The following is a 7,134-nucleotide window of genomic DNA, read 5'->3' as shown; positions in this document are numbered from 1 at the left end:
CCGCGAAGGATTGAGGCCGCGGCCCGGCCCGGCCGGCTCCCTTGGGTGCCGCCGCCTCCGGTGAGTGTCTGCGGAGCTGGGGGTCGCGGGGCGCCGGGCTGGCTGCGCACATTCGCCGTGCACGCGCGCAGACCACGGCCGCACACACACGCACTTTTTTCGCAGGACGGTGGCTTCCAGCCCCGTATGGTCACCTGGGCGGTCCCAGGCGCGCGCGGCGGGTGGGTTCCCTGTACCCCTCCCCCGGCCGTCCCAGGGCTCCAGGAGCCCCATGGCTGGCCAGGGTGCATGAGTGTGTATGGTTCACCGGCCGGCGAGGCTGCTAGCAGACAAAATAAACACCCCCTCCCTCGCTTCCTCCTCCCACGGCTGGGCCCTCCGGCATGACCAGTTTTATGAATCAAACCCCTTTCAGGGGATGGCCCAGCCTTATTCTTTAGTTACATTTCATTCCTGGGGTCTGACGGTTCGGTGCCTTAGTGCATGCAGGCTGACTGGGGTCCTCAGGGCCGTGTCACTTACACCAGAACTGGGGGCCACAGACATGCAGCCCTCAAGAAGGATGGGGGCGGCTGAAGATAACTACTGACCCATCCCCCCCAGGTGGGGGATGGACTTCGGCTGGCCAGGGCCTTTGTGCTCCAGGTATCAGGGTGCCCCATCTGCCTCTGCCAGGAAAGGGGCTTTGCTTGTGCTGTGAACCCAGTGGCCTAGAGCCAGCTTAGTCTTTTGTGTCCCCAGGGCTGGCAGCACTGAGGCTTGAGGACTGCCGAGGTCCCCTGTGGTCACTGGCAGTCCAGCTGACTGGTGCCAGCCACTGCCTCACCACCCCTTGTTAACTATTACACCGGGTTGCTGACAGCATCTCCTGCTTGGGTGCAGGGGTGGGGTCTGCACCCTGAAAGAGGCCCTCAGAGTCCAGGTGTCCCCCTGCTTGCTTTCTACACCAAGGGCAGGTGAAGCTCCAGAGAGGCACCAGAATCTAGAGCCCCTTCCCAGGCCAGGAGCCCCTAGGGCTGGGGAATGGACCAATCTCCAAGGTCCATTCCTGCTAGGCTGTTGGGTGCACAGAGGGTAGCTAGGCTGGCACTCTCCGGCAACTGTTAGAGTTGGCCCAGTGGGCAAGTGAAGTCCAGTAGGGGCACAGCTATTGGTAAAGCCCAGCAGAGCTGGGATAGGCTGGTGGGGGGATGGGAAAGCAGTCCCCTGAGTTTACTGTCTTCTCCCAAGGGAATCGGCCCCTGGAGCTTCTGTAAACACAGTGTCAGAGGCAGGAAGAGGGCTCTGGTAATGAGCAGCCCAGCTGGATCTCCTCCAGACCATTATCTAGCCTCTCCCAGTCCAGGGAGGAAGGACCCAGTAGCACACATGCCAGCCTGGAGGCCTGGGCACTGCCTGTCCCCTATCACCCTCAACCTCAAGGAGGTGAGGGACAGCCACATTGGGACAGCCATCTGAGACCTGTGGGTCAGATGGGGATGACTTGGGGGCTGGTGTCCCGGGACATTTGTCCAGATAACATCACTTGCTCCAGACTCTGGAAATGGGAGAAGAGGAATTCAGCACAAGGAGCCCCCCAGACATGCCTCAGACTTGTGCTTTCCTCTGAAGGCCCCTCTGGCAGGCAGCCCTGGGGCCAGGGCAATGCCCAGATGGACCCACAATTCCAACAGCTTCTGTTACTAACCCCCCTACATCCCTGGGGGAACCTGGGACAAGACCCAGGTAAAGCAAGTTAAGTCCCTGTGGGGTTAAGTTAACCCCACCCCTGGGCTGCACAGTCCTGGACAGGAAAGTGGGTCGCACTGGGCCTGGGAGACCACAGAGGCACTCCTGACCACGGACAAGCCCATGGGAAGGGGCTTAGTGCCTACCCCCAGATCCCCCTCAGAGCCCCTCCCTGAGCTGGGGAGCCCCAGGCTCTGTGTTGCCAAAACCAGCTCCCCTCACTGCTGTGGAATTTGCGTGAGTTCTTGGAGAAGGGGGAGGGTGTGTGTGTGTGTGTGTGTGTGTGTGTGTGTGTGTAGGAGCGCGGCCCAGTGGGTGTGTATCTGGCGTGGGTGTGTGCCTGTGCGCGTGACTGCAGCAGTGCTGTGTTCAGAGCGGGCAGAGGTGCTTCAGGGAGTCGTGTGTACTGGGGAGGGTGAGCTGGGGCTTAGCCTCTTCCCTTTTATCGGTTTCCACATTCCAGAGGCAGCCGGGTTGCTTTCCCCAAGCCCTCAGCGGCTGTCCAGGCCCACAGGCCTCCCCCGCTTTTCCTCATTCCAGCCTCCCTGGGTGTGAGGAGGCTGGGGGAGGATCCCTCAGGCCACCTCGGTTTTGGGGGGGTGGGGTAGGGCAAGGGGCCAATTCTTCTCCAAGACTGGGGACAGCCCCCCCGCCCCACGGGGCTCCTCCTGGGGAATGCAATAAGGCTCAGACATTCCTGGAGGCTGCCTGAGAGATTTCATTAAGGAGGAAGAGGGAGCTGGCTTGCACTGAGAAGGGGCCAAGGCCCCTGCTAGCCCTGGGCCCCCAGTCACTGAGCAACAGTGACAGCCATGTGGAGCAGGGTTATGGCTTGGTGACTGTGGCCCACCTGCCCATTGGCAGTCCCCAGATCCCAGGAAGGGCTGCTTGTGCCAATGTGGCCAAGAACCCCAGGACACAGCAAGAATGAGAAAGGCAAGACCCCTTTTGATTCCAGGCACCTTAGGCTGGCAACCTCCATTGGTGACTAAAGTGTTCTTCTAGCAAGTTCAGGGTTAATTGCTGGGTTAGAGCCTTACTCCATGGGTGCATGGCCCTGGGTGGGGACAGGGTGGTGAGGAGGCCCAGCGTCTGGGCCAAGCAGCATCATATCTGCCACGTGCCAACAGTGGCATCTGGGCTGGCCCATTTCTAGTTGGGCCACAGCCACCACATAGCTCCAGGGGCCACAGGTGTCCTTGCCTAACAGGTGGCACCTCTCCTGACTAAAATGGCACGTCCTGCCACCCTGAGGGCTCACTTGAGCCAGGGACTAGTCTTAGTCACTGGTCTCCCTGCCCTGGGCTGACAGGTCTGGCAGCTGCCAGGTCACCCATGCTGCCACTAAAGGCACCCACCTGGGGCTAGGCCATCCTTCCTGGGTACAGAGGAGGGGGAGGGCCCAGCTGCCAGCCAGTCCACACCTGTGAGGGAATCCAGAACCTCCTCCCTGGATAGGCGGACACGCTGATGTCCCTGGCTGTCCCCTTTGCAAACCTATGGCTGTGCAGAGGATTCACCTCAGCTGTATTTCTAAAATACAGCTCTGCCGGGGCCTCACCTCCAGAAGTTCTTACTTAATGGTTTTTTTATTGGATGGGCCCAGGGTATCAGAATTTTTTAAAAGCTTCCTAAAAGTTGGGGTGGAAAAGCCCCAAGGGTTACAGGTGGAGATGGAAGCACAGAGAGGTCGGGGAGCTGGAGTGAGGTCACAGAGCAGACAGAATAAACAGAGCCAGCTTGGGAGTCCCTGGCTTAACCACCAGCAGGGGCCACAGCCCCCAGCCCCTGCAGAGGGGTCGCATTCTGAGGAGCAGCCTCTGAGGAAACCAAGCCCCTCTGCCCTTTGTGTGAGGACCCACATCAGAGACCTCTGACCTCTCTGCCCTGCTTTGTGGGCCAAGAGCTGCTGTGTCCCAGAGAAGGGGAGATGGGGTGGACCCAATTTAGGCCTGGGGCTGTAAGCCTTCTTGGACACAGACACGTCAGCGAAACCGGAGCCAGCCGTTTTGGCGGCCGCCAGAATAGTCCCGCCTGCCTGGGGAGGAGGGGCGGGGGTGGCAGACTCCTGGGGCTGGGCTGCTGCCAGGCCTGGCCTGCAGTGCGAATGCGGAGCCCAGGCCCAGGCGGGCCAGCACCAGGAGCCAAGAGCCCAGAGCCACGGGGTCAGATTAGAAGCACCCATCCCCCACACCTTCTCTGAAGCATCTAGCACAAGAGGAGGGGGAGTGTGAGCTCTGTCATCTGTCAGTCTGTCCAAATGTCCTCTGCCCAGTTGGGTACATGGCCTTCCCCAGGAGCAGTGTGGTGTACCAGCTTCAGGGCTGATGTGGTCACCCAAATGCCTAGACTCTACCCCACCCATGTGCCCGTCCCTGCATGTAAGTGGTTGCCCACAAGTGTGTCGCACACTCATTGTGAGGAGCATTCTGGGTCCCTCAGGGTGCTGAGATGATGAGTGCCTTTAGTCTTTCTTACTCATAGAGCCCCTCCCAGAGGTCATATGCAGCAGAGGGCTGGCCAAGGGACAGCTCACCCCCATTCCCATTTCTAAAACTAAGGACACTCCACCACACTTCCCACCATCCTGACAGTGGAGGCAGCCTTGCTGTGGAGGCCTTGAACCTGGGTCCAGGGACCTCCTGTTGGCATAAAGATACACAGTGGGCTCCTGCAGGAAACTTGCCCCCTAGTGGGGTGGGCAGGTGGGCAGGAGTCCATGCGTACAGGTAACACCCTTGACAACTAATGTTCACTGACTACCTGATAAGTGCTGAGGACAAAGAAAAGTGGTGGAACCTTGACACCCGGTCATGGTGTCATGATGCCGGGGGCCCTCACTGTAGCCCTCCCTTCCTCACAGCACCCTCGAGCTCAGGGTTGTTCCAGAACCCTCCCCCACCCTTAGCAGAGGGAAAGGTTTCCCTACCCTGCCTCAGCTTGGCAGATCAGATTTCAAAGCGCAGGCCAGGGCTGTAATCACTGGATAGCACAGGGCGGCAGAGACCCCAGGAGATACCTCCATCCCCACCCAAGTGGACAAACATCAGGCATGCATCTGAATCCCTGTTTACAAACAAACAACAGCTTTGGGCAAAGTGGCACAAGACGGTAATCCCAGCAACTCAAACCTGTAATCTCAGCATTTAATCTGAAGCAGGATGACTGCAAGTTTGAGCACATTGAGAGACCCAGTCTCAAAAAATAAAAACGACTGGTAAAGCACCCCTAGATTAATCCCCAGTACAACAAAACAAACAGAGCAATGCTCCAGAGGGTAAAGGAGACAGAGATGCTTATGCTGGCTCTGCAAGTGAGTGACTGAACCCCACAGTCATGAAAGGACTTGGGGATCTACTTCACCAGAATTTGGGCCTGAACTCTGTCTCATGCTGCTCTGCACCTGTCCCCTCCAGGGTCAGCCTTTGCCCTCTCCAGGTTCCTTCCCCATCTGCTCTTGGTGCCAGGAACCCCATGGTGGAACCCCCTGGCCATAAGACCACAGCTTGGAAAATCTGGAGTTTTCCAAGGCCCCAGTGCAAACTCCTGTTTCCCCTTGCCTGGTAGAGCAGGGACTCTGGCAAAGGAGCTCAGCCCTGCATGTTTGGGGAACAGGAAGCAGTTAACTACTGCTTGCTGGGTCTCCTTGGTCCCTCCTGTTCAGAGCTTACTATCTCTCCACCAATTGAAATGCACCTTCTTGTCACCTGTCAAGCCAGGTGGCCATCTTGTAGCCAGATCCAATGACTGCTGATTAAAAGCCCAACAGATTAGGAAGCCCAGAGCCCACAGCTGTTACCCCTCCTCCCTGCAGAGTAGGGGGTTCCTCCCTGGCCATGCTCCAAACGCACCTATCCTCTGCAGCCCTGAGATGTCCGAGGTAGATAGATGAAAAATGTGGGTACAAGAGTCTAGCTGCTGTCTGTGGCCTCACAGCTTGGACACCTCAGCATAGAGCTGCCTGCCAGGAGTGAGAAATCTTAACCATGACCTTATAGGAGGCCCACAGGGAGCTGAAGCAGCAATATGGCCAGGATGGCCACGTGTAGGGTCCCCTCCCACCTGACCCCAGCCTGGCCCCTCTGGGAGGGTTGATTCAGGAGGCAGCACCTCACCCCCCACATGTATGCACAGTTGGGGGGGGGCACTCATGGCCCACATCTGGAGGTTAGGCCCCACCCATCATCCTGAGTCAGCGAGGGTGGAGCAGATCTCAAGAGGGGGACAGGGCTGGGGGGTGCGGCACACAGGGCCTTAGGTCACACCATGGGGGCATTCAAGGGGGTTGGGGAAGGCTTTCACAGCTGGGCTCTGAAGGGCCTTCATCACTGCTAACTAGTGAGGGGCTCCCAGCTGGAAGCTCCTTGGGGAGATGACTTCCCTAGCAAAGGGACATTGCAGATGAGCAGTGCCTACAGGACCAACTCGGGTGATAAGGGCTCCCTCTTCACCTAGAGCTGGCCTAAGACCCTAAGGACCTGACTCATCTAGCCTGGGATGACTCCTTTTCCTTCTTACAGTCCAGGGGCCATGTGCCTGGATGACGGGGAGCTCGTGGATGGGCTCCTCCCCACAGCCTGGGGCAGGCAGGCTGGGTGGGGGGGTCTTGTTACCTGCTTTGGCCACATGAGCGAAGGAGAGGCCCAGCTCCAGCACAAAAGGCTCTTGTGTGAGTGAGCATCAGGCAGGTGCTGACCACTGGCAGGACTGCCTCTGGGGGAGAGGCTGGCACTCCAGATGAGACTCAGCAGTCTTAGAGGCACCCATGATATGAGGTCCATTCCTGGATATGGCCCCAGGCTGCTCTGGGCGCCTACATTATGGGGGAAGGGGGCAAGCTGTGGACCATCTTGTCTCAGCTGTTCCAGTTAGGAGCAAGAATCAAGACACGGCATCCTTCATCTAGAGGGTATGGACTGGGCTGGGATGTAGCTCAGTGGCAGTGTTTGCCTTGCGTTTACAAAGTCCTGGAGATGTGTATAAGAGACAGGCCCTGTCCCCCTCTTGAGATCTGCTCCACCCTCGCTGACTCAGGATGATGGGTGGGGCCTAACCTCCAGATGTGGGCCATGAGTGCCCCCCCCCAACTGTGCATACATGTGGGGGGTGAGGTGCTGCCTCCTGAATCAACCCTCCCAGAGGGGCCAGGCTGGGGTCAGGTGGGAGGGGACCCTACACGTGGCCATCCTGGCCATATTGCTGCTTCAGCTCCCTGTGGGCCTCCTATAAGGTCATGGTTAAGATTTCTCACTCCTGGCAGGCAGCTCTATGCTGAGGTGTCCAAGCTGTGAGGCCACAGACAGCAGCTAGACTCTTGTACCCACATTTTTCATCTATCTACCTCGGACATCTCAGGGCTGCAGAGGATAGGTGCGTTTGGAGCATGGCCAGGGAGGAACCCCCTAC

At 58.4% G+C, this 7,134-nt stretch overlaps 2 protein-coding genes across 5 annotated transcripts in view; one reads left to right on the top strand and one right to left on the bottom strand.

The window, feature by feature from the left end:
* Positions 1–7,134, bottom strand: part of Coro7 (coronin 7) — a 55,939-nt gene that overhangs the window by 13,224 nt on the left and 35,581 nt on the right. The window lies entirely within an intron of this gene.
* The window catches only part of Vasn (vasorin), an 11,098-nt gene continuing 3,970 nt past the window's right edge, over positions 7–7,134 (top strand). Inside the window, exon 1 of the mRNA XM_015490791.2 lies at positions 7–60. The gene's annotated coding sequence lies outside the window, so the exon portion shown is untranslated. The remainder of the gene's footprint in view (positions 61–7,134) is intronic.

Source organism: Marmota marmota, unplaced genomic scaffold (assembly GCF_001458135.2).
Source record: "Marmota marmota marmota unplaced genomic scaffold, marMar, whole genome shotgun sequence".
Classification (NCBI taxonomy): Eukaryota; Metazoa; Chordata; class Mammalia; order Rodentia; family Sciuridae; genus Marmota; species Marmota marmota.
This window is presented reverse-complemented; position numbering and strand designations above follow the sequence as displayed.